The sequence below is a fragment of the Alligator mississippiensis genome, chromosome 10 (genome assembly GCF_030867095.1).
Source record: "Alligator mississippiensis isolate rAllMis1 chromosome 10, rAllMis1, whole genome shotgun sequence".
NCBI classification, from domain to species: Eukaryota; Metazoa; Chordata; order Crocodylia; family Alligatoridae; genus Alligator; species Alligator mississippiensis.
The window spans coordinates 44,388,190-44,414,079 of NC_081833.1; positions in this window are offsets into that span (position 1 = coordinate 44,388,190).

A 25,890-nucleotide genomic window follows, 5' to 3' on the forward strand; every position below is an offset into this window, starting at 1 on the left:
CAGCTGGGGTGGGGAAGGGCATGGGATCGAACTGGTGGCTCATCTGGGTGGTGCAGGAGGAGGCAGTACCTGCCACTCTGCGCACCTCTGGGGAAGGCATGGGGGCACGTGGCCCCCCCCGGATCTATGCATGGGGAAAGGAAGGGCCGACTGCTGCGAGCTTGGGGCTGGGACTGCTCCAGCCTCTTCCTGGCTGCTGCACTAGGCTGGGTAGGAAAGGGTGGGCAGCAGCAGCGCTGGGAGAGAGGGGCTACGGGGGGCTTTGGTGAATTTTGACGTGGCTTTACCTCCCCCTGTAGCCCCTCCTCTTGTAACCAGCCCTCACCCCATGCACAGATCCAGGGGGGCATGTACCCCCCATTCTTCCTCCAGGGGTGTGCGCAGCAGCAGGAGCTGCCCCCCCTGCACACCCTCCAGAAAAGTTGCCAGATCCTTTCTGTGTCCTGCCCCACCCTGGCTGGGCAGTGCTTGCCTCTGCCCCAGCTTCAGCCCCAGCCCCACTCCCTCTCTCACTGCGAGGGCCTCAATCACCCCCCTCAAACCTCTTCTCTCCCCTGTGCCCCTTCCCCCCCCCGCCCCCCCACAGACTTACCAGCCGCACGCTGCTCTCCAAGGTGCCTGGCTGCACTCCTGGCCGCACGTATGCACGCAGCAGTTTTCAGCTATGTTATCAGCCACATCAGGCAAAAAAAGCAGATTACCCATAATGCCAATTTTCCTTTTATCAGTGCTGATACAGTATGAACCAATGTGTCGGTGCACCTCTATTGCTAATTTTTGGGAATATGTTGTGTTTGAGAAGAAGGCACCTGCATAATTTTCTCAGAGGGAAGTATTAAAAGATAATGGAGTGGGGAAACATAGGAACCCATGGGATTTCCATCAACTGTTTGGGAATTCAGGACATGATATAAGTCCCAGTAAAATCAATTGGAGTTTTTCCAGTGACTTCAGGAAGGGGACCAAGACAGGATGCCAGAGAAGTAATGTATCCATAATGTAGGCAGCCCTGACCAGTATAGGCCCAGGCTGCAGAAGTGAATACTCTATAAAAGGTCATTCATATTGTAAGTGTGCCCAATTTGTTTTCTAGTTAAAGGGCCTGATGAGAACATCCATTATATACTACCCAAAAGACAGACTTTGTGTGATCCAGGAGCACACCCAAACCTCAAACCTTCATACAGCTCTGAAATAGCAGTGAGCTATAAATGCTTTGAAGGCACTAGTATGGAAAAATAAACATAAAAATCCACAATGAATAACTTTGAAACTGGCATAGGGTTTGCCCAGGCCAAATATAGTGCTCACTCATCATGACTCTAGTCACTCATGAAAGCAGAGTGGCCTTATCAAATCAAATATAAAATGTGCTTTAAGATCCAGATGCAGCCGAATAACTGGAATCATACCTCCTAGTTGCTGCTAACACTGCACTCCAGGTACTGTTATCAGCAGCGACCGGGCTACTTACCTTGCAGGGTAGCTGCTCTCCATTTTTTCTTAGCACAGACAGGGTACAGGGAAAGTTAGAAATGAGAAGGACCTTCTTCCTTTCTCAGAGGGAGTGGGAGTTGTCCCAACAATTCTCCAGCCCCCACCACACATTCCCATCTAGCCTCATGAGAAAAAAGGAAAAGAAGTTGTTTTTGTCTACAAAGGGTAATTTAAGGTGTAACTTTAAAAAATTTGTTATAACCCAAATGCCATATTGATGGGCAAAGAAAACATTTAAATAACTGGACCAGAAAGGCATTAATCATTCTGTCTAATAAATCTCTCAAGTCTGCTTCTTGGGGTTTTCTTTCATTGTATAAAAGAACGGTAGCTGTAATGATTTACCCTCAGTACTTCCATTCTCTCAGTTTCAGTCAATTACAGTTGGGGCAGTGTCACATTTCAGTTGTGTTTCCAAAGAATAAACAGAGAAACACTGATTGATGACAAATTAAAATATAGGAAGATACCTTTGTTAGAAGAAGGGTTTGCAGAACATTTGATACTTGAACAGCAAAAGAAGCTTTGTGCCAAATGCTTATAGCCAATAAAGGATGCTACATCAGCGTATGCAATAAAAGCTTCATTTTAATTTTAGTTTTATTTTTCAGGTGCCGATAATTTGAATATTTCTTTCTGTGGAGGTAGTGACCAGAGAGTCTGGAGATATATTATACAGATAATCTTATATGTATAAAACAAAACTACTTTGAATGGGGAAATAATGAAAATGTTTAGACAATCCAGGGTATGTTTTCTATTTGTATGTATGTGTGTATATGCACACAAACACATGCCCTTATATATTATATAAGCCTATAGTCTGTTTGTCAAAGGGCAGACGAGGCCATAATAAATAATTAACAAGACTCCCCCTCCCCTTCTCTTTCTCTGTTTCTCTCTATATATGGATAGTGTTTAGTATTTTCAAAAAGTAAATGTTATATCTCTATCTTATCTATCTAAATTGTGTATGTCTGTGTGAGCATGTCTAATGCTTTCAGAAAGTAAATGTTTTATCTATATGACAGTGAGAGGGAAATAGTAAGAGACATACACACATATGGAGGAGAGTGAGAGGGCTTGGGGAAATATGTAATCATATATGTATATGGGGGTGGATCCAGAGGGGGTTTGTTGGCATAGTTGCATCCCTCTTTTGGTTGTGCTACATATGAGCTCTCATGAGCTCTCACTTTCACGTGGCCAGGGTGGGGATCACTACCAGCTTGTCCACTCCTTTCCACCTTTGTTAAATTTAGTGGAGAGGGGGACAGAGGAGAAAATGAACAGCAACAGCATTTACCCCTGGGCTCCAGAGCCACGCGAAAGCCTTGGTCAGCTGGTAAGCTCAGAGCTCACTGCTCATACAGGAGCCCACTCTGACCTGTCAGTGAGCTCATAGCCAAAGTGCTATGAGCACCCCTTTATCCTATTCCTGAATCCACTGCTGTATGTACATTTATATACACATATGTAGGTATTTTTCCTCAAATCCTCCCTTCCCCTCTCTTTTTTTTGCTATAGATCTATCTATATAGTATATCTAACTACTATATATCTGTAGTTAGATATATAGAAGGACTGGGGGAGCTGAGTCAAGTGAAATATATATTATGGCCTTCTCTCTCCTTGGCAAATAGTCTGTGCCTCATATGCCTATTCTGTTATTTCAAACTTAACCTAGCTGTTATATTTCTTAAAGTCAGCTTTTCAGGAAAAATCCTTTTCTTCCCTCTAAACTTTCAAATGTCTTTCTTAAAATTACACCCATCTGAGGACATGGACTAGAAACATCCATTCCTGTCTTCAGGACATTGGAAGGACATGAGAGAAGCTTAGGGAATTATAGCCTAGTAATTTAAGTACAGAAAATATTAAGTCCTTTTTAGAAAGCAGAATTAGCATCTGTTCCCCCCCACAAGAGAGAGAAAATTACTAATTTTCAGAAAAACTAGTGTTAGTTTTTCTGGAACAAACAATATACAGGAATACATGATGGCATGAGCTGGTCAAAAGCTTTCATAAATATTTGTTTAGTGACCTGCACAACCCACTTTGCCCCTTGAGGTTAAAGGCTTTACTGATGTGATGTGCTTTGTTACATGACTATTTATCATACAGATAAAATAGCATGTATACCATTGTTCAGGGAAGGACATTAAATACACAGAAAAAGCTAAACACAGAATTGAGCAAGCAATTCATTTTAGAGTTATAAGGGGTGTGTATGTGAGAGAGAAGAGAGAGAAAGAGAGAGATTAGAGCCAACTAACAGTCTAGGAGTAAAGAAAGAAATGATAGTGACAAGAGCTGTTAGAATTATGTATCAAAGAAATCAAACAAAAGAGCTAGGTGGAGTTATTAGTAAGAAGATCTGCCATTTATATCCATCCTTGAGGCTAGTTGGAACCCAAACAGATCATCCATTTGGTTTCATAGAACAGGATCATGGCAATTACTGTTGTTAGGAGGTGAGGTGGGGCATTATGCAATAGGTCTATCTTCTCTGTATTGTTCCAGGGCAGTCAAGGAGGAAAGTATAAAGATGTCCTTGGGAGAAAGAAGCAAAGAAAACAATCCATGCTCTATGCTCAGTTACTGGAAATAAATCTTGGAACTACTGCCTTAGGTCCCAAATCTGTCATTGCCATGTAGGCAAAGTTCCTATTACTTTCAATGGGAGCCTCATCTGCAAGAAAATAGCAGAATTGCGACTTCAAACTTGGATATGCAATTTGATTTTTTGTATACTTTTATAGTCTTAGTGCCCACTGCAGGGGAACTGACGTCTCACCAATTAACTCTTGTAGTTGCATTTGAATATACCAAGGCTTATGGTAATCTTGCTTAATGCTTATATGAAGAATGAAAGTCTTTGGTCAGACTTCTGTGGATAGTGGAAAGAAATGTAATACCTTAGAGATGTCACACAAGCCTTATTTCCTGTAAAACTTCTTGTCTCAGAGAATTATTGGTGAGTGTATAGATTGTTCTGGTGATAGCTAGGAAATGTAAGGGCCACTGCAAGAAAATAGAATGTTGTGGGAGGCACGAGGCCATGCGGAAAAACTTACTTGGAGTGGGTGAAGAGTGGAGCTGGTGGGACGCTGTGCCGAGCCAGGAGTGCACCCAAAGTGGAACCATGGCAGAAAAAAACCACCACCCCAGGGGGAAAAGAAAAAAAAAAAAAAAGAACAATGGATCCCGAAGGAGCTGGGACTGGCTCCCATGCTGGCATAGGCATGCTTTATAAAAAGCCCGGCAGACAGGAGACAGGGAGAACCAGAAGTGGGTTCTCTGGTGGGCCCAGTGGCCTGGAGTGGAGCAGAGCTCCACTGAAGGAAAGTGGTGGCTGCCCCAGGAAGGGGCCTCTGAAAATAAGCTGAGCCCAAGAGGAATGAATGACCTACCTGAAATGGCTCCATGGACTCCAGACAGGATTGGACTGAGCAGGAACCTGAGGAGAAAGTGAGAGACAGATGTCAGAACCACAATAAATACAGACCAGAGAGTGGAAGAGAGATGCTGGGGAGCAAGGTAACCTGGGGTTGGGAAGGAATCTAGGCCAGACCCAATATGGCCTGAGAAAACCTGGATGAGACAACATCCGAATTTGACTAGTATAATTCAGAAGGCCAGGATATAAGAACCTATACAGACCAGACCTAGAAATCTGGGAAATAACATCTTTGGCTGGCATTAGGTGGAGTGTAGGGGAGGCAGAGCCCCAAATGGGAAGACCAACGGGAAGATTAACGGAAGATATCAGGAAAGGCAGGACGTACCATCTTCCTCCCAATTAAACAAATTTATCCCAGTGAGACGTGGCAGGAAAGAACCCCTGAGGACCTTCTGGAATTTAACCCAGCAACAAGCTGTCCTCTCCCCAAGCGATGATAAAGTCAGAAAAATCCATACAAACAAGGTGCACTGGTGAGTGGCATGGGAGATTACAAATGTATATGAATATAATTTATCTGAAGAAGTTAGGAAAGTAAAAATGACCTAGGGATATAAACCAGTGACCAAACTCAGACTTTCCTTAAGCTGGTGCAGCTCATATACCCTTTGTCTGAATGTGATTTTGTAATAATACCACAAGCAGTCCAGCCTTTGGAATTACAAAGGTCTTTAAAATTAAAAAAAAAAAAAAAGTTTCAAGTTGGGTATAGGGAGTTCTCTAGGAGAGCTTTTCATCAGAAGGCAATACAAAAAATACTACTGTAATTGATCGTAATAGTTTTGCAGTAAACAGCATTTCTCTGTGTCCTCCAGAAAGTGTCAGCTAGATGATGCTGTGTTTTTTCTCCTATCCATTGCAGGATCTAGATCATCCACCCTAAGCAATATGGTATACCTTGTACATTGCTTAATTATGCCAGTCACTTTTTTCATCCCATTGGTCAGTTCCCAGTAATGTGGCATAATGATACTGTAATGCTCCCGATTATCCGAGGGTGGGGTTTTCTTTAGTCCCCGCCAAGTTAGGCCTCCCCTCAACTCACCTGCCATGACTTTGATGATAAATAAGTGAATAGGAGGGGTTCAGTGTTGTTTAATACAGGGCTCCCACTCGGGGTACTCTCAGATCTGAGAGCATTTGATGAAGGGGACTCCACTTCTTCTACACCCCCAGCCACATACCAGCCATTGGTGTTGAGATGATGAACTGATGTGGGGTCCTGGCTTGATCTGGGTTTTGACCTGGGGCAGTTCTGAAGGCACTTCCTACCCATGTCAGGATTGTACTGTTGTCCCCTTGCAGACAAGGGGTTAATCTTGAGATTAAGCCCTGACTTTAGGACTCTGCCAGTTCTAGGCAGTCTTCCCTCAAAAAAGGGCGGGGGGGAAAACAAAAAGAAAGAAACGAGGAACCTAATTCTTTGGTTGGTTGCCTCCATTCTGGCTGATGCCCTTCTCAGCCTGCCAATAACACTCCCAGCTCCCTCAAGCCACCGGATTTGTTTAGTAATTGAGGTTTCACTCCCTAGCCTCGGGAGCTTGAAGCCTGTACTGCTCAGTATATATTGAGTCCTGGGGCTCTAACACCTCCCTGTCTCAGTGTCCCACGCCTGCCACTGCCTTTGCTGTAACTGGTGCAAAGGCAGGCTCTCCTCCCTCTCCCCTGGCACTCTGGGTGTCTTTTAAATCTCCTGCAGCAGCGCTGGGGGCTTATGTCATCAGCCTGGTGCCACCCAGCTTGATTGACAGCTGACTCTTAAACCGCAGCAGGAGTGGCGGCGTGTCGTCTCTGCACTGCCACTTACTGCTCCGGGGGTGAGTTTTGTGTTTTATTGTGGGCCTGTTCACCCTTTTTGGGGTATTGGGTCTTGCTCATGGGGGTCTCAAGCCTCTTTCATTATAGATACTGTGTCAGGAGCGACGTCAGGGTCTCTGTGCTCTCCCCTGTCGCCTCCTTTACTGTGCCAAGCTTCGGACTTGCACCCTACTATTCTCGCCTGCCACGACTTTGATTGTATATGAGTTCTTTATAGGGAGGCTAACTTTCTTTTGCTTGGCTACAGTTCTCCTGCTTCTAGTGTTCTGTGTACCCAAGCCTTGTGGGCTATGCATGCACAACACTGTCTTGGCCTACACCCCTCTGGCGCTCGGGCCCTCCATGGCCCTTCTCTGCAATGCCGCCCTCTCACAGGGCCCTTCTCTGCAATGCCGCCCTCTCACAGGGCTCACCGCACCGCTACCCCCTCTTCTGGGGTTTCTCAGCCACCCTTCTCTGGAGCTGGGGTCTGTACACCCTGAACACTGTGCCCTCACTGGGGCTGGGGTCCTCACTCTACCATGAGTCCCCTATGAGGCCTCCTCCATCCCCTTATAGCCTCACCCAAACCGCCGGTGTAATCAATAGCGAATACAAACAACAACCTAAACACAAGCCTCTTGGCTATAACGTAAACATAAGCCACCTGGCTATAACAATGCTCAGGCCTACTGGGTTTTCTCTCCTACCGCGGTGACCGATGCTGCTCTGGCATTCAGGTTTTTCTCGCTTCTGACAGTGAGCTCCTTCCTCCTTAGCTGCTGGTCAGGGAACTGCCTCTGGCTTCCTGCCTGTGCTTTATATAGGGGCCAGGCGGGTGTAAGCCATTAGCTCCCTTTGGTTGTCTCAGCAACCGGCACCTGAAGGGTTATCCCAGCACTTCTAGTAGCAGGCACCCTAGTGCCCTGCTACAGATACATACAAATAATCTCCAAAGTACAGCTTTGCTTAAATAACCTCTTGCTGCTCTTCAGGGCGTACTACTCCAGAAAAATTTCCTCTTGTCCAGTTTTTGAAAGCCTGACAAACCTGGCTCCACAATTCAAATTTGAGAGCAGATATGCACCGGTTGAACAACACTCCCTTTAAAAAATGCCTTGGTTTATGTCACTGACTAAATACAGTCAAAATAAAGTTGACAAACCCAGACGGTCTATAATACTGGCAGTTATGTAACAGCAGGGTAGCAATTGGCTCTGAATTCAATGTACCCATCAAAAAGGTAGGGTCTGTACTGCACAGAGCCATTACTTAAGTCTTATAATGTTGATTTTGATGATGTAGTTGCTTTGAAATTGGCTATTGGACAATTTATCCTGGAGGGAAATAACCACAGATTAGGGGCATCCAATACTTGGCAGTTGGTGTTCATATCTGGTATTTATGTTGCACATATTTAGCTTGAGGTCAGCTATAATTTGTGGAAGGAATTATATTTCTTATTCTTGTTTTAGAGCGCAAGCTTCCTTCAGAAGGCAAATTTATAATAGGCTTAATCCAGGAGCATTTTTGTCAATGGCAGGCTGCTTCTGTACTAGAATCTAAGGAAATAAGCAAGCAACTCTCTAAATTGTTACTAAACATAACAGGAGCCCAGCAAACCTTTCTTGAGAACAGCATGAGCAATTGCATTTTAATCATTCTTTTTATACTCCAAACTACAGACTTGGATATCACAAAGCAGTATCTTAGTAGAACATTGTATTAGTACAAAATACAGTAAAATAAAATGTACTCTCTAGCAGTGTGTCAAGAATATAGTTTAAAATTTTCTTTGTATGCTTTCTTTCCCTCTCCTCCTTCCCCCTCTTTAATTTTGTCCCAGTCTGTATTCAAAGTTGCAAGACGGAATTTAGAATCTAGTAATGTATTAGTTATTTATTGGAATTTCTGGACTCAGCACTTGAGCCATACTATATATGACCCAAAGATTCTCAAATTGGATTGGGAGTTAATCCAGTATTCACATGGAAGGCCTCTTAGGAACCTCTAAAATAAGTGTTGAGGATTAACTAGGTGACATGTTTTCATGTGTGTGAATGCCTAGCCATCATACTGTTAAATTCTCTGTACTGGTGGAATAATCATATTTTGAATAAAACCAAGTGACTCATCATTTGGATAATTAAGAAGTCCATATGGTATTGTTCTCTTAGAGATTGTCCTGGAGAAATTCCAGGTTAGTTCTATTCTACCTCTGTAATTTACCAGTGGTCTTTGATTTAGAGAAAGCTTGTTCTTCTTTTCTAAATCAGTGCTTTAAGTGTTGCAATATTTCATCCCAGAGTTTGCTATACTTCAACAATGAATGTAGTGAGCTGTATTTATTCTTTTTCTTCTGTACCCCACCACACAGAAATAATCTGAGGCTTTCGTGTATTATTTCTGTGTGGTGGGGTACAGAAGAAGAAGACTAGATAGAAATCACATTCATTCAAAAAGAAAAATAGATAGAGCTCCTTCCTTCCCTCTCCCTGCATATGTGATTGAAGGATTTTGCCCATCCACCAGGTGTGTCTGCAGTTTGCACTGCTGACCCATTGTACAACCCTTAGCCAGCTTCCTAGAAGTATTGCATAAATTTCCCTTAGATTGATGATGAGACCTGTGAGGCAGACATGAAATAGTTATTCTGTTAAAAGTGTTATTTTGCTAGTGATTAGGATTTCCATTTTATCATTTTTCTGTGAGAGTTTATTTTGGAGCAGAGCGGTTGTTTTTGTTTCACCCATATGGTTTCCATGAGGAAGACAACACTATGGCATCAGTGCTTAAGTACAGTAGGTATGCAAAAGACTTTGAAGCCTGCTTAAATCACAATCTTTGTATAGAAAAGATGTTTTAATGAGCTCTGTGTATGAGTGAGTGTTTGATATTTGGGATCAGATGATTAATTAAAGCACTGGCCGTATGGGAGTTAGAGATGCTGCATAGCATGGGAATCCCAGGAGTATTTCTGGTTGACAGCCAGAATTCATTAGCAAGAACACATGTTACAGCCACATTATCACCATTTGCAATGCGTACTCCCCCTCCAGTGGGTCTAATACACTTGTCCGTGATCCTTTTCCTGCTTGCTGCCCTTTCAAGCTTTCTTTTTATACCATAATAAACTGAAAACAGTGCATGCTTAGCTTAGGGGAAATCATTCCTTTTCAGATTGCATTTAAGCATTATATTTTACTACACTTTTTTTAGCGGAATTGTAGTTTTCCCAGTTTTATATTTGCTGTTTTTGAGTGGAGAGGCATTCCATAATTTGTAGATCGGCATTGATATAAAGAAAATTTTCTGTGTTGGAAATCAACCCAACGCGGCCAATAATTTGTCCAATAAGTGCCCATGGGTGCGCATAGCCACAGTGCAGCACATAGGCAGTGAGGACCACAGCCGGCAGCATGGAGAGCTGCATGCAGTTGATACATCTGGTGTGGTGGGAGGGGACGAGGGAGGGGAGAGGGAGAAGGGGTGTGTTGGGGGGGCAGATCACCACCCCCATAGTGAGAGAGGGTGTGGGCTAGGGGTGGGGTTGGGGCTGGGGCTGCCCAGCCGGGGCCAGGGCGGGTGCGGGACATGGGAAGGGAGGGGGAGGGGCGGCTCCTGCAGCCGCGCATGGCTCGTCCGATGCTTGTCTGGTGGCTCCTGCTGCTGCTCCTGGCACTCATCTGGGGAGGGGTTTGCCCCTGGGTCTGCACAGGGTGGGGTGGGGCAGACTGGAGACAGGCTCTTTCTGGCCAGGCAGATCCAGGGGCACATGCCCTCCCCATGCCCTCCCGGATAAGCGGCAGGAGCAGTGGTGAGAGTCACTGGATGAACACCTGAGCACCGGATAAGCCGCGTGCAGCAGCAGGAGCTGCCCCTTGCCTCCCTTCCTGCATCCCTCCGATGAGCCGCACCTCCATCCCATGCCTACCCCGGCCCACAGCTACAGCCCTCCCTGCACCATGCAGATCTGGGAGGCACATGCCCCCCCCCCCCCAAATGATCTGTTTGCAGCTCTGTCCTGCACCCTGCCCCAGCTGGTCAGTGCTAGCCCCAGCCCCTATTCCATCCCTCACCGCAGGGGCTTTTATCTGCCCTGGTACATCCCTTCCCTCCTTTTCCACCACACCAGACTTACCAGCTGGATGCAGCTCTTCAAGCTGAAGAGCTGTGTATTGGAAATCAGATCGGTATTGGCTGATATGCCTCCTTAAAAATCAACTATCAGTACCGGCTCCAAAAATCTCTATTGGTGCAACCCTCATAATTTGATTTTTCTGAAATATCTGCCCTCTCCTGGCATTCTGTTTTCTGCTTGCCAGTTATTTGAACTTTAAATTCAAGTTAACTGCTGAAGACTAGGCACCATCAGGTTTTGGACAGTGCCTTCTAATTTGACCATCATTGGAGTCTGTGCAGCTGCTGTTCTTGTGGGTATAGAAGTTATTGCCGTTGCAAGATGACGCAGTACCGTGAAGTCAGATTTTCCTTGGGCTAAAAAAGTCATTTGAATTAATTTTCCTGACTTTTGACACTTGAGTTTTACTGTAGTGTCTTACAAGGTGAGGAATCTGCAAGATTTCATAGATTTCATAGACATTAGGACTGGACATTAGGACCTCAGAAGATCATCAAGTCCAGCCCCCTGCCCCAAGGGCAGGAAGTCAGTTAGGGTCAAAGGATCCCAGCAAGATAAGTGTCTGAACATTTCTTAAGAGTCCAGAGTAGGTGCTTGCACCACCTCTGGAGGGAGTCTATTCCAGGCCTTGGGGGCTCAGACATTAAAAAAGTTTTTTCTTATGTCCAGCCTAAAATGGTCTTGGAGGAGTTTATGACCATTGAACCTTGTCATCCCTTGGGGCGCTCTGGTGAACAGACATTCCCCCAGATTCTGATGCATACCCCTTATATACTTATAGGCTGCCACCAGGTCACCTCTGAGCCTGTGCTTTTCCAGGCTGAAAAGTCCCATGGCTGTCACCCTCTCTTCATAAGGCCTGTTCTCATGCCCTCTCATCATGTGCGTGGCACTCCTCTGGACCCTCTCAAGCTTCTCCACATCCTTCTTGAATTGTGGAGCCCGATATTGGGTGCAGTACTCCAACTGTGAAGACTTTCATTTGGAGCTTCAGGAAATTAAATTTAGGGCGGAGATTTGCTAATGGACCTTTGACTACTGAAAAAGTACATCTTGGTAATATAGCCTTCCAAGCCAGGGAAAATCCACACTTGCTTACAGGTTAATAATTACTGGAAACTGAAGTGACTTTAGAGAACATGAAAAATTCAACTACAAAACAAAAATATGTGGTTTATAAAGTGTATCTAGTGATTTACAAAGTGAATGGGACATTTTTAGTGATATCTAGTTGTTTTAATCTATTTAGAATTACATGCTTTTGTTGCTTTACTGAGCAATATGGATTTTTAAGTTTCGAGAATATTAATTTTAATTGTTTAGAAAAGTTTATTTTTACAGATGTTAAAATGGCATCAAGGGGATGTATTTCACTGCTAACTGCTAACAGCATTGAGCTTCCAGTTCTGGAAAACATTAAGCTTTTTGTCTGTGATGTTTAAAATATTGTTTTAGGTAATCACCTGGATAATGGATTAGTTCAAGAAGCTCAGAACTATCTCTTACTATGTCTCTTCCTCCGCCTCCTCCTCCTTTTCCTCTTCTTCCTCCTCCTTTTCCTCAACTGAAAGCATTTTTCCCTTTTTTTTTTTGCCATAAATAAAACTATGGCCTTATAATACTGAAAATCAGATGGAAAATGTTGAAAACTTAAAGTAGTTTAATAGCAACTTAAAACCCCCCCACATAATTTGTACACCTTTTTATATTATCAAAGGCCCGTTCCCCCAGCCCCTCAGATCCCTGCCTCACCCAGCCTCATCCCCTACCTGCCCCCCCCAGCCCAAACCCCACCCAGCCTCATCCCCTGCCTGCCTGCCCGCCCCAGCCCCAACCTCCCAGCTCCCTGAGCCATCCCTGATCTCTGCCCCACCTGGTCCCATCCCCCGATGCCCTCTGTGCCCCGCCCCAATCCCTGCCACGCCCGGTCCCATCCTCCCAATCCCCCTGATCCCTGCCCCAGCCTCCCCCAGTCCCCCAAGATTCCCCATTGCTGGCCTGCCTAGCCCCACCCCCCAAACACCCCAGCCCCTGCATCACTGCCCCACCCAGCCCCATCACCTCCAGCCCCCCAAGCCTCCTCAATTGCTGGCCCCCCACCCCAGCACCCCGACAACTAAAACAAAACAAAACAAAAAAAACCAACTCACCAGCAGGAGCAGCTGCCATCAAGGTCATTGCCAGCCCCCGCACCACCCCCCGCCTGCCCAGTGCAGTGCTGGGTGACAGCCCCAGTGGCCTGAGCCCAGGTCCCGCTGCCCCGTGCTGCCTGGGGGGTGGGGGAGGCTCTGCCAGGAAGCCCTAGAGACCCCACAGCCCCTGCTTCTGCAGTGACTAGAGGCTTTTTTTTTCTTTATTTTTCTTTTTTAAGTGCCGGAGGCTGTGGAGGGGGGCAGCCATTGAGGGGCTGGGGGTGCAAGCAGGGTATGGGACCGGGTGGGGCAGCCATTGGGGGGTCTGGGGGAGCAGGCAGGGGGTAGGGCTAGGTGGAGCAGCCATCAGGGGCTGCAGGAGTCGGCAGGGGATGGGGCCAGGCAGGGCAGCAATCCGGGAGGCTGGGGGAGGAAACAGGGGTGGGACACATACGCCCCGTAGCCCCTGAGGGGCCATTTGGTCCCTGTTGGGGGGTGTAGCCCCTGAGGGGCCATTTGGTCCCTGTTGGGGGACTGTAGCCCTGAGGGGGGCTGTAACCCCTGTTGGGGAGCTGTAACCCCTGTGGGAGGGGCTGTGGCCCCTGTGGGGGGGCAGCAAAACATATAGGTATTTAGAATTCACTTTATGATGGTGACAGAGACACTGGTAGGCTTCCAAATTGCTTTAACACTGTAGGTATATCAATAACACATTGCTCTACAGATTGCTGTCTCTGTCCCTCACTCTTTCCCTCTCTCTCTCTCTATATATATATAGTGGTCTTTTGTTTTAATTATGGAGGGATATGGATTTCAGGGTATTTTACAGAGTGACTTTGAGTTGTTTTATCAGGGACTTTTCAGTTTTCCAATAGGGAACACCAGAATCCCTGCTAGGGAGACCAGTGGCAGGACCCTGCTTGCTCAGAACTGGAACCTTGGATTCAGCTGGAGGTGGCTGACCCTCCTGGTCAGTTGGGGCCAGGAGGACATGCTTTGACAGATCAAAGCAGGCCACCACACCCAGAACATCTGGGTGATAGCTGCCCAGATGGCTGGGCAGGGGACACACATGGCAGTAGTGCCACACAAACCAGCTTTGCAGCCAGAGTCCACTGGCAGCTGGCCCAGAGAGGCAGATGCCTCTACTGGCTGTGCAGTCCCCAACCAGGTCTGGCAGGTGTGCAGCAGGTCACAGCCAGGCAGCAGCCCCCATTGCCAGACTGCTGCAATGGGTAAACATTGCAGGGAACTCTCATGGGTATTTCAGCAGTCCAGCTGGCAAAAGGGATAGTGTCCTCAGGTACCAATTAGCTGGGCCCCAGAAGCTCCTGAGAGTGAGTAACCATGAGCTACTTGACAGGGCAGTTTTTTGTACTGATGGGGATAGAGCAGGTGCTGGCCCTGGGCTCTAGCTCCCCCTGGCTGCATATCCAGGAGGAGCCAGGCAGGGTTATTTTGCCCCAAGTGGCACAATATGCTCCATATCAAAGTGCATGTCCAGGCACATGCTCTGAGGCAAAAATCCCCAGCTCAGATGTGTACCTCTTCTATTTGAAATGCTGCAAGAGCACATGCTTGCATGTGTGGACGTGGCCGAAAAGAGCAAGTGATACATCCCTAATTCTGAGAGTCTTGTTTGACACGCAAACCAGTACAGCATGGTTGAATGCATGTTGTAACCAGAAATATTACTAGATACTTAAAATAAAGTATGAAAAAATGGGCAAAAACTTAACTAGTACCAAAAATCTTAAAATGTATATAATACTCCAGCAGATTAAAAAAAAAAAAAAGGCTTACACCTGCAGAAATATGTTGAGAGAAACTGATACCATTCCAAGCCATTGTTTTATTTGATCTTACAAGAATAGCAAATCATACAATTAGGCATAGTTTTCAAATAATCTCTGATTCAGTTAATACTAATAATTGCATCCTAAGAATTAGGCTTCTTGTAGGTCTGAACATCCTGCTTTTGAACATGAGTAGAGCAAGAACGTTATATAGAAGACACTGCAACGTTCTTTTGTGTGATTGCTGTATAGCCCCAAAATGGTAGGTCTAGTTCTGGGTTTATTAGCTTTGTCACTGTACATAGATTCATAGATGTTAGGGTTGGAAGGAACCTCAATAGATCATTGAGTCTGACCCCCTGCATAGGCAGGAAAGAGTGCTGGGCTTAGATGACCCCAGCTAGATGCCTATCTAACCTCCTCTTGAAGACCCCCAGGGTAGGGGAGAGCACCACCTCCCTTAGGAGCCCATTCAAGACTTTGGCCACTCTAACTGTGAAGAAGTTCTTCCTAATGTCCAATCTAAATATGCTCTCTGCTAGCTTGTGGCCATTATTTCTTGTAATGTGCTCCTGCATAATTTTCTCAAAGAGCTCCCCAGGACCTTGGTGAGTAAAGCCTCACCAATTCCCTTCTGTGCCCCCACGATGAACTTATAGGCAGCCACAAGGTCGCCTCTCAACCTTCTCTTGCGGAGGCTGAAGAGGTCCAGGTGCCCTAGTCTCTCCTCAAAGGGCTTGGCCTGCAAGCCCTTAACCATATGAGTGGCACTTCTCTGGACCCTCTCCAGGTTATCCACATCCCTCTTGAAGTGCGGCACCCAAAACTGCACGCAGTATTCCAACCGCAGTCTGACCAGCACCGGATAGAGGGGAAGTATCACCTCCTTGGTTCTGTTCGTCATGTATCTGCTGATACACAATAAAGTGCCATTAGCTTTCCTGATGACTTCGTCACGCTGACGACTCATGTTCATCTTGGAGTCCACTAGGACTCCAAGATCCCTTTCCGCTTCTGTGCCACCAAGCAGGTTATTTCCTAGGCAGTAGGTATGCTGGACATTTTTCCTCCCTAGGTGCAGCACTTTGCATTTCTCCTTGTTGAATTGCATTCTGTTGTTTTCTGCCCATATGTCCAACCTGTCCAGGTCTGCTTGAAGTTGTTCCCTGCCCTCTGGTGTGTCCACTTCTCCCCACAGTTTTGTGTCATCCGCAAACTTGGACAGAGTACACTTCACTCCCTCATCCAAGTCGCTGATGAAGACATTGAAGAGTATCGGTCCAAGGACCGAGCCCTGCAGGACCCCACTGCCCACACCCTTCCAGGTCGATACCGACCCATCCACTACGACTCTCTGGGTACAACCCTCTAGCCAATTCGCCACCCACCAGACCATGCAGTCATCCAAGTCACTTAACTTGTTCACCAGTATGGTGTGGGATACCGTATCGAAGGCTTTCCTGAAGTCTAAGTAAACGACATCAACCCCTACTCCTGCGTCCAGGTGTTTTGTAACCTGGTCATAAAAAGAGACTAGATTAGTCAGGCATGATCTACCTGCTATGAACCTGTGCTGGTTTCCCCTCAGCATAATTTTTCCTGCCGGGCTCTCGCAAATGTGAGCCTTGATAATATTTTCAAAGACTTTGCCAAGGATGGAGGTGAGACTGACTGGCCTATAGTTGCCCGGGTCCTCCTTCCTCCCCTTCTTGAAAATGGGGACCACATTGGCCCTTTTCCAGTCCTCTGGGACCTGGCCCATGTGCCACGAGTGTTCAAATATTCCCACCAGTAGCTGTGTAATGACGTCAGCCAGTGCCTTCAGTACCCTCGGATGGAGCTCATCTGGGCCTGCCTACTTAAATGCATCCAGTTCCTCCAAGTGCCTCTGCACCATCTCAGGGTCTATGCTTGGTAGTCTGGCGCCCTGCTGCTGCCTCTCTACAATCCCAGTAAGAGACTTGTCTTGCCCCTCGGTTAGGAAAACTGAGGCAAAAAACTCATTGAGGAGTTCAGCCTTGTCCCCTTTGTCTGTCACCAATTGCTTATGCCCATTTAGTAGAGGTCCTATTCCACCCTGGGCCTTCCTTTTACTCCCTATATATCTAAAAAAACAATTTTTTGTTGTCCTTAACTTGGGATGCCATCCTCAGCTCCGTGGTGGCTTTGGCCTGTCTAACTGCCTCCCTACAAGCGCGAGCAGAGGAGGTATACTCCTCTTTAGTAATCTCTCCCTGTTTCCACTTTTTATATGCCCCCCTTTATGCCCGTAGGCTGCTCTGGATTTCTCTGGTCAGCCAAGGAAGCCTCTTGGCCCCTTTCCCCCTTTTTCCTCGCATTGGGATCGTCTCCCTCTGTGCCCGAATGATCATTTCCTTAAGGCACAGCCACCCTTGCTGGGCTCCCATCTCTTCAAAACTCCTACTCTGCAGTGCATCCTTGACTAATCGCCTGAGTTCATTGAAATCAGCTTTCCTAAAGTCTAGCACTTTCACCCTACTAGTACCTTACCCACATGACGTCTTATGATGAATTCTATTATTTGGTGATCACTGTCCCGCAGGTGACCACCAATCTGTAGGTCTCCTACCATGCCATCTCCCATTGCCAATACCAGGTCCAGCAAGGCATTCCCCCTAGCGGGACCATGTACCTCCTGCATCAGATGGAGGTCCTGTACACAGGATAGGAACCTGTGTGAACGGTGTGACTTTGCTGTCTGCGTCTCCCAGCAGATGTCTGGGTAATTTAGGTTCCCCATGACTACCGCCTCCCTAGTTTTTATGGTCTCCGAGAGCTGCTTCAGGAGCCCCAAATCTAGTTCTTGCCCTTGGTGTGGGGGTCTGTAGCAGACCCCTACCACCAAGTCCCTTTCTCCTTGACCTCCATGTAACCTAACCCACAATCCTTCTACTTTCTCCTCGTCCGATTCCGTTTTGATAAGGGTCGATGTATATCACTCATTGACATAGAGCGCCACCCCTCCCCCTCTCTTCCCCACTCTATCCTTTCTGTACAGCTTATAACCCTCAGTGTGTACTGCCCAGTCGTGGGAAGAATCCCACCAGGTTTCTGTTAACCCTACTAAGTCGTAGGTGTTTTCTGGAAGCAGGAGTGCTAGTTCATCCTGCTTGCTCTCCATGCTCCTAGCTTTAGTATATAGGCACTTGAGACCTGTGACCGGTGCCTTTGTTGCTCCCCAGCTCTGATGCCCAAAGGGCCCTTTATTGCTTACCTGCTTATTGCTTACCTGCGGTGTACTGCTGGCCGCCCTATGGATTGCAGGTTCCCGATGTTCTCCTTCTTCAGGCTGGGCTGTCCTTGTGGGTGCCACATGGTTTGGTGGTCCACGGCTTCCCCCGCCCTCATCATCCCCTCCCCCCGACGAGCCTAGTTTAAAGCCCGCCGGAGGAGATCCACCAACCTAGAAGAGAACACACGCTTACCTTTGGGGGACAGGTGAAGCCCATCCCAACTGAGCATTTCTCTCGTCGTGATGTGTGGGTCATTGTTACTTGAATCTGACACTCTACTTCGAGGAAGATTATTGATTGTACCTGGCCCTCAACAAGCAGAATCCTCTAATTTCCATGTTAGAGCTAGGAGGAAATTAAATGATCTATAGGAAGGCAGTGTAACGATAATTGTAAAAGCATGCTAGTGTCCTTCATTATTCATCTAGATCAGCTCCTTTGATTAGAAAAAAGACAACTTTATTAACATGGATCCAGTTGTAGGATGGGAAGATGAGAGAAATTGTTTTACTTAATGCTTTTATCTTTATCTAGGACAATAAAGCTACTTGCCAGGGTGCCTCAGATATATCCCCAGCAGAATACCAGGGAATGGTTTAGGTAAAATTCTCTCTAGGGTGGCAGGACCACATCAGGTACTATATACTGCTTTAGTGTTGTCTGACTTGTAAGCAGCTGGAGACCGAATGCCCCAGGGACTGCACACAATCCACGGCCTGCACAACCTACTTAGTCAGGGTCCTAAGAACAGCAGTCATAGTGTCATAGAAAAATAGGGCTGCAAAAGACCTCTGGAATCATCTAGTCCAACCCCTTGCTTAAGGTAGAATCATCCCTATCTAAACTGTCTTAGACAGGTGTTTTGCCTAACGTGCTCTTAAAAATTTCCCAGTCTATTTAGGTAGCGTTCCAATGCTTAACCACTCTGAGCGAGAAAGTTCTTCCTAGCTTTTGCTTGAAGCACTTTAAGACCATTGTTCCTTGTCCTGCCCCCCATATCCACAGAGAATAGTTTATCACCATGCTCTATATAAACACCCTTCAGGTATTTGAACTGTAATATATGCCATTTTGCTTCCTCCTTTCTTGAAAGCATTTTAGGTACTGAATCAAGGTTTGGTTGTGGTTTCTTAATCACTCAAAAGCAATAAACTATTAGTCACTCACAAGTAGTTTTTTCTGAAGCCAGTCTGGATAAGTAACAAGTCCATTACAGGTATACATCAAGTCAAGGCCACTGGACTATAGAAGAGCATCAACTGACAGTAACTACATGCTATTCAGGTACCACTGCCATCAGGGTATTACTTGTTAAAAATAATGAGTTTGTTGTTAAAGTCAAGCCATTATTATTCCCATTTCATGATCTCAGCATTTTTTTCTATATGACTATTTTACTTTCAATATCTGGTGTAGACATCCGTACTAAAAGTTGTTTTACCTCCCCTTGTTAAGGGGAATAGTTTTATAAGCCAAAGGAATTTACAAGAAGTGGAAACTTGGACAAAAGACTAGGGAGGAGTATTAGAGTATTGCTCAGGCATGCAGGGATGAAGCCAGGAAGTCCAAAGCGCAATTAGAGTTGCAGCTAGCAGGGGATGTGAAGGATACCAAGCAGGGTTTCTATAACTATATCAGCAACAAGAGGAAGATCAGGGAAAGTGTGGGTCCCTTACTGAATGGGGGAGGCAACTTAGTGACAGATGATGCAAAAAAATACTCCATGCCTTTTTTTAACTCAGTCTTCACAGGTAAGGTCAGTTCCCAGATTACTGCACCTGACTGCACAGTTTGGGAAGGAGGTGAGCAGCCAACAGTGGCAAAAGAACAGGTTAGGAAGAAAAGTTGGATGTGTACAAGTCTGTGGGGCTAGACCTGATGCACCTGAGGGTGCTGAGGGAGTTGGCCAATGTAATTGCAGAGCCACTGGTCATTATCTTTGAAAACTCATGGTGATTGGAAGAGGTCCTGGATGATTGGAAAAGGGCAAATATAGTGCCCATCTTTAAGAAAGGGAAGAAGGAGGATCCAGGGAACTACAGACTGGTCAGCCTCACCTCAGTCCCCAGAAAAATCATGCAGCAGTTCCTCAAAGAATCCATTTCTAAGCACTTGGAGGAGAAGAAGCCGATTAGGAACAATCAACATAGATTCACCAAGGGCAAGTCATGCCTGAACTACCTTATTGCCTTCTATGGTGAGATGACTGGCTCTGTGGATACATGAAGAGCAGTGGATGTGATGACTTTAGCAAGGCTTTTTATGTGGTTTTCCGTAACATTCTTGCAAGCAAGCTAAGGAAGTATGGGTTGGATGAATGGACTGTAAGGTGGATAGAAAACTGGCTAGATCATCAGGCTCAGAGGGTAGTAGTCAATGGCTCGACGTCTAGTTGGCAGCCAGTATCAAGTGAAATGCCCCAGGAGTCAGTTCTGGGGTTGATTTTGTTCTATATCTTCATCAGCAACCTGGAAGATGGGATGGATTGCACCCTCAGCAAGTTTGCAGATGACACCAAGCTGGGGGGGGAGTCGTAGATATGCTGCAGGGTAGGGCTAGGATTCAGAGAGCCCTAGACAAATTGGAAGATTAGACCCAAATAAATCTCATGAGGTTCAATAAGGACAAGTGCAAAGTCCTGCACTTAGGATGGAAGAATCCTATGCACTAGTACAGGTTAGGGACCACATGGCTAAGCAGCAGCTCTGCAGAAAAGAACCGGGGGGGTTAAAGTGGACAGTAAGATAAATATGAGCCAACAGTGTGATCTTGTTGCAAAAAAGGCAAACAGCACACTGGGGTGCATTAGTGTTGCCAGTAGATCAAGGGAAGTGATTCTTTCCCTTTATTCAGCACTGGTGAGGCCACATCTGGAGTACTGTATCTAGTTTTGGGCCCCCCACTACGGAAAGAATGTAGGCAAATTGGAGACAGTCCAGTGGAGGGCAATGAAAATGGTTAGGGAGCTGAGGCACATGACTTACAAGGAGAGGCTGAGGGAACCAAGCTTATTAGTCTGGAAAAGAAGACTATGGAGAGATTTAATAGCAGCCTTCGACTACCTGAAGGGAGGTTCCAAAGAGGATGGAGTTAGAATGTTCTCAGTGGTGACAGATGACAGAACAAGGAACAATGGTCTCAAATTGCAGCAAGACCTGGCTAGACAGCCTTGGCTGGGATGATCTAGTTGGGAATGGTCCTACTTTGAGCAGGGAGTTGGACTAGATGGCCTCCTGGGGTCCCTTCCAACATTAATTTTCTATGATTCTAAGATGAATATTAGTAATTTGTCTTTTAAATTGCAGACATTTTGGTGAGAAATTCTTGCTTAAAGTGGTGGATGCAGGTGCTGCCTTGCCAAGTCAGGATGTTATTTTGTTCTGGATATCCCCACTGGCATATTACTGCTAAGGTGTATGAATTGACTCACTTGTTTTCCTTTACCTTCTAATGTAAACTTGAGTTGGTGGTTCTCATTAAATTTGCTTTTTCATAATTATTAATTCTATGATTTTTTTGCAATTATGGGACAGTCTTTTGGTCTTTGCATGTGGCTTCAGCTGTACTTTAGAAAACCTATGTCAGCAGCAAAATAAAAATCTAGAATTTTGCTGCTGAAGATGCAGTAGCTGTGATGTATCCATCTATACCAGAGGCTCCCAACCATTTTTTGGCTGCACCCCTAAATCTGAGTCATGATCTCCACCCCTGCAACTAACTTATTCATGCTCAGTGGCACCAGCAGAGCCCAGGCCAGGTTGGGATTGTGGTGGGCAACGACGGCGAGAGCCACACAGACTGTACACCGCAAGAGCCCTACAGGCGGGAGGGGCGGACCTCCTGCAGCCCTGATTTAGGTTGGGAGCCACTGATCTATACTATACTATTTCTCTCATTGAGTCAATGCCAGTACCAAACAAGAATAGTAAAAGAGGGCATTATTGTTTGATGCCATAATCTACATTAACCATTATCTGCTCAAGCCTACATTTACTTAAAAGCAAGCTACACCTTAATATAAAGATTAGATTTTGTATTATGGTATGACAACATAAATACTTAACTACAGGCCATTCCAGAAAAATCATGAGAGGCCATTTTCTTGAAATCTGTGAAAATGTCATTTCACTGTCAAAATGAAATGTCATTCTCTGTCAAAATTGAGTCTGCACTACCTTTAGTTTTGCCTCACTGGCCATGTCCAGATGAGCGCAGCCATGTGATATGTGGCACCACAGACCTGTCTGCGGTGCCACATACACTCAGGCATTTCCCACACTGCTACCTTGCAGTGTAGGGCTGGTCTTTTTGACCCCTGGAGATCCAACGGTTAAAAAAAACCTGAGCAGAAAAAAAGTGGGGTGGTGCACACAGGGACAGTGTGAGCTGCCCGACACTGGAGCCTCGCCAGCTGGAGCCACACTCCGGCTGCTGGCTGGACACCAAGCTGCAGGAGTGACATGGCCGCAGCTTCCCTGGCCCCCCAGGGTCCCAGGTAAGGCTGCTGGGGCCAGCAACTGTGTTGGCCCCAGCCTCCCATACCCTACCTGGGGTAACCTGCTGCGCACCAGAAGGTGCATGGCATGGTGTTCCCTGGGGATAACTAGTAGTGGCACAAGGTGTCCCGCTACTAATTGTTCTCTGGAAACCAAACATCCGCATTTGTCTGGACACAGCCATCCAGATCATTTTGCTAAAACATCTATATCACATAAAAGTGTACATAACTGGTTTCCTTACCCTTTATTTTATAAGGATAATACCTTTAAACCGTGGTTTGACTGTGTAGTATTGTACATAATGCTGCTATTACAGAAAGATTTATAGGGAGTTTCATCTACAGATTTAGCTTTCAGAAATAGATTTTAATGTCTGCCTCACTAAAAAGTGCAAAAGGGGATAGGAAGCTGGATTGAAAACTTGGAGAATCTTCATGTTAAGTATAGTTAACATCATGTTTTATCCTTGTGGTTCATTCCTCCTAACATAAGTCATTTTATAGGGTGTGTAAAGCCTGAGCGAGAAGCCTGAATGTAGAGCTTACCCTGTTTTGATTTTTGGAGCAGTTATTCTTGATGCAGTTTAAAGTCTGAGAATGGGCCCTCTAGTGCCCCCCAGAATCAAGGGAATGGTAAGTTGGCATCTAGGCACCTATTCTGCTGCCATCTTTAAGGATACTGAGCTTCAGTGTACCTGGAACTGTGCCCCAAGTACACCCCTCAAAGATAGTTGCAGTACTTTTATACTCCAAGCACAATTGCATGCTACAAGTAACCATTTATCAAGCTTCGAGAAATTATATAGTTGTGGTCTTCACAGCTAGGTAGTGTCTCGGCAACAGTATTTCAAAGGGGCTCTAAACCTTGGCATTTATTCAAAGAAAGTAACAAAAATGGTTCTGAAACTTAAAAATATATACTTTAGGAGAGAAGGTATACAAGCTAACTGTCAGAAAAGCCCTTTGCCCTTTAATACAATGGCTCAAATCCAAACCTAAAACAAAACCGTGTTCTATGTATAATTCTTCTGTATTCTTGATGTCAGCATTTTGTTACGACCAAGACAATAATAAAAACTTAAACCATCAGAAATTATTCCTGAATGTTATGAATATCCTTTACAACCAGAAATTGTTGGCCTTCTGGATAGCTGCCAACTGTCTCATGGTAAATGCAATAAAAGATTGGTCCTTAATTTGTAAATTACATAGATAAGTAATTTTTTCATTTTGAGACTTTACTGTGGTACTTTGGGCTTGGCAAGTATTTAGAGAGATGAATCAGTAAATACAGATGTACATCCTGTGTGCACTAATGTTAAAAGCATTTTAAAAATATGTGGGGCTGGTCCTGTAAGCTTCACCATTTGCCTTCTGTCCTCCTGCAGAGGAACCAGCACAGAGTGCATCAGTTACCAGGGAGTGTGGAGGGGAACCATAGGTGACAGTACTAGTTCCCCTCCACACTCCTTGGCAACTGATGAAAACAGAGAATATTTCAGCAAACACCTTGTTCCATACTTTTGTTCACTAGGTATATCTTGAGAATTGCATATTCCTCTTTGGGCTCTCTAGGAAAAAGACTGCCTCTCTCCTATGTAATTCTGCTTTGTGAGCCTCTGAGCTCTTAACTAAGAATAAGACTCTGAAAATACAAATCCCAAGATGGTGCAGAAAGAAACCACTGCTCTAGAGGTGCCAAATCAGAGGCAGAAGCTTTGGTGGCTCCTTGGTACAGGCAGTTTTTGGTGAAATGAATATTTGATAAAGAAAGTGAAGCAGGCTGGATCATTCCTCATGACTTACGAAGAAAGACTGAGCGAACTGGGCTTATTTAGTCTAGACCAGAGGAGACTGAAAGGGGACTTAATAGCAGCCTTCAACTACTGGGGGGGAAGTTGAAAGAGGATGGAGCTAGAGTATTCAGTGGTGGCAGATGTAGAGACATAAAATTTCCAGAAATTTTGAAACCCTGGTAAAAACCTTTTTTTTTCCGGGTTTTTCTTTTTGGAAAATAAACCAAAATTTGGGGAAAAATTGAAATATATGTAGTACTTATTTTCTTAGCACCCATACAAATCTAAATTCACTTTGCTACTTTAAGAACATAAAATGTATTATGTATAACTTGGTTTGCTTATAAAATTATCATGTTTGGTATATTTATTACATTTTAAAAGTATAATTTATTCAGAAAATAATTAAAAATTTACTAATTGAATTTACATTAAAATGTTTTTAATTTTTGTTATAAATGGAGCTACAAGCTGCTGAACTCTAAGGAACCTAGCATCTCTTTGTTTTTGCCAGTTTATGAGAAGCAGGCAAAAATTAAAGTTGAAAATAGAAGAAACCTTCAACATTATAGTAAAACAAAGAAAGTTGTTGTGTATTCTGGTCTTAGTCTCCTCTATGGTGTCAAGCAGATACAGAAAACACCCTTTTTTTTTCCTGGACCAAATACCTCAAAAATGTTCTGTATTCTGCAACATTTGAAAGTACTTGTCCAGCATCAAGTCCTAAGTGTGTTGCTTGTTTTGTAATCCAGTCAAATGCACTAACATTTCTGCCTTTGAATCTTGGATCCAAGAGATTTGCAGAAGCATGAATTGATTGGCAACAAAATTCTTCCCGTCTGTTAATAAAATCTTTCACTTTTCTTTCTTCTGTACTTGTAAGTAAAGATGCGCTTAGATTCTCAAAAACAATTGATTTTATCTGGGCTATTTGGGAAGGAATGTTTGACACAAAAAAGTGCACTGTCCGATTCAGATGCAGTGATTGTTGAAGAAATTGGCTTTAGAATCTTCAGGGAGTTCTGCAGCTGAACCCGGAAGACACTCTGAACAAGTACAGTGTGTTCCTTACACTTATGGGTCTTTAAGATCCTTAGTTATTACTGTTTCTTGAAGAGCTTCTTTGTTTTTTAGTAAAATTTCAAATCAGATCACCACTCCACCCCACCTAGTTTTATTACAGTTTGAGTATCACTATTTTATTCTTTGCATTCTTTTCTTTCTGCTTCTTTTTAAAGACTAGACCTACAATACAAGTAGCTTTTACATGTTTTATAACTTCCTCTTCTATAGATTTTGCAGTGTCAAACTTCATGATGTCATTAAGAAGCAAGTTTAGCCCATGGGTGCAAATCCTATTGCAGTAATATGGGGATATTTATTCATGGTGCTCTCCCATGCTGCTTTCATGTTACTTGCATTGTCAGTCAGCGAAGCAAATACTTTACCACTCCCAATCTTCTGTAGGACTTCACACATTTTACTACTGAGATACTCTACAGTATGCCTGTTCTCT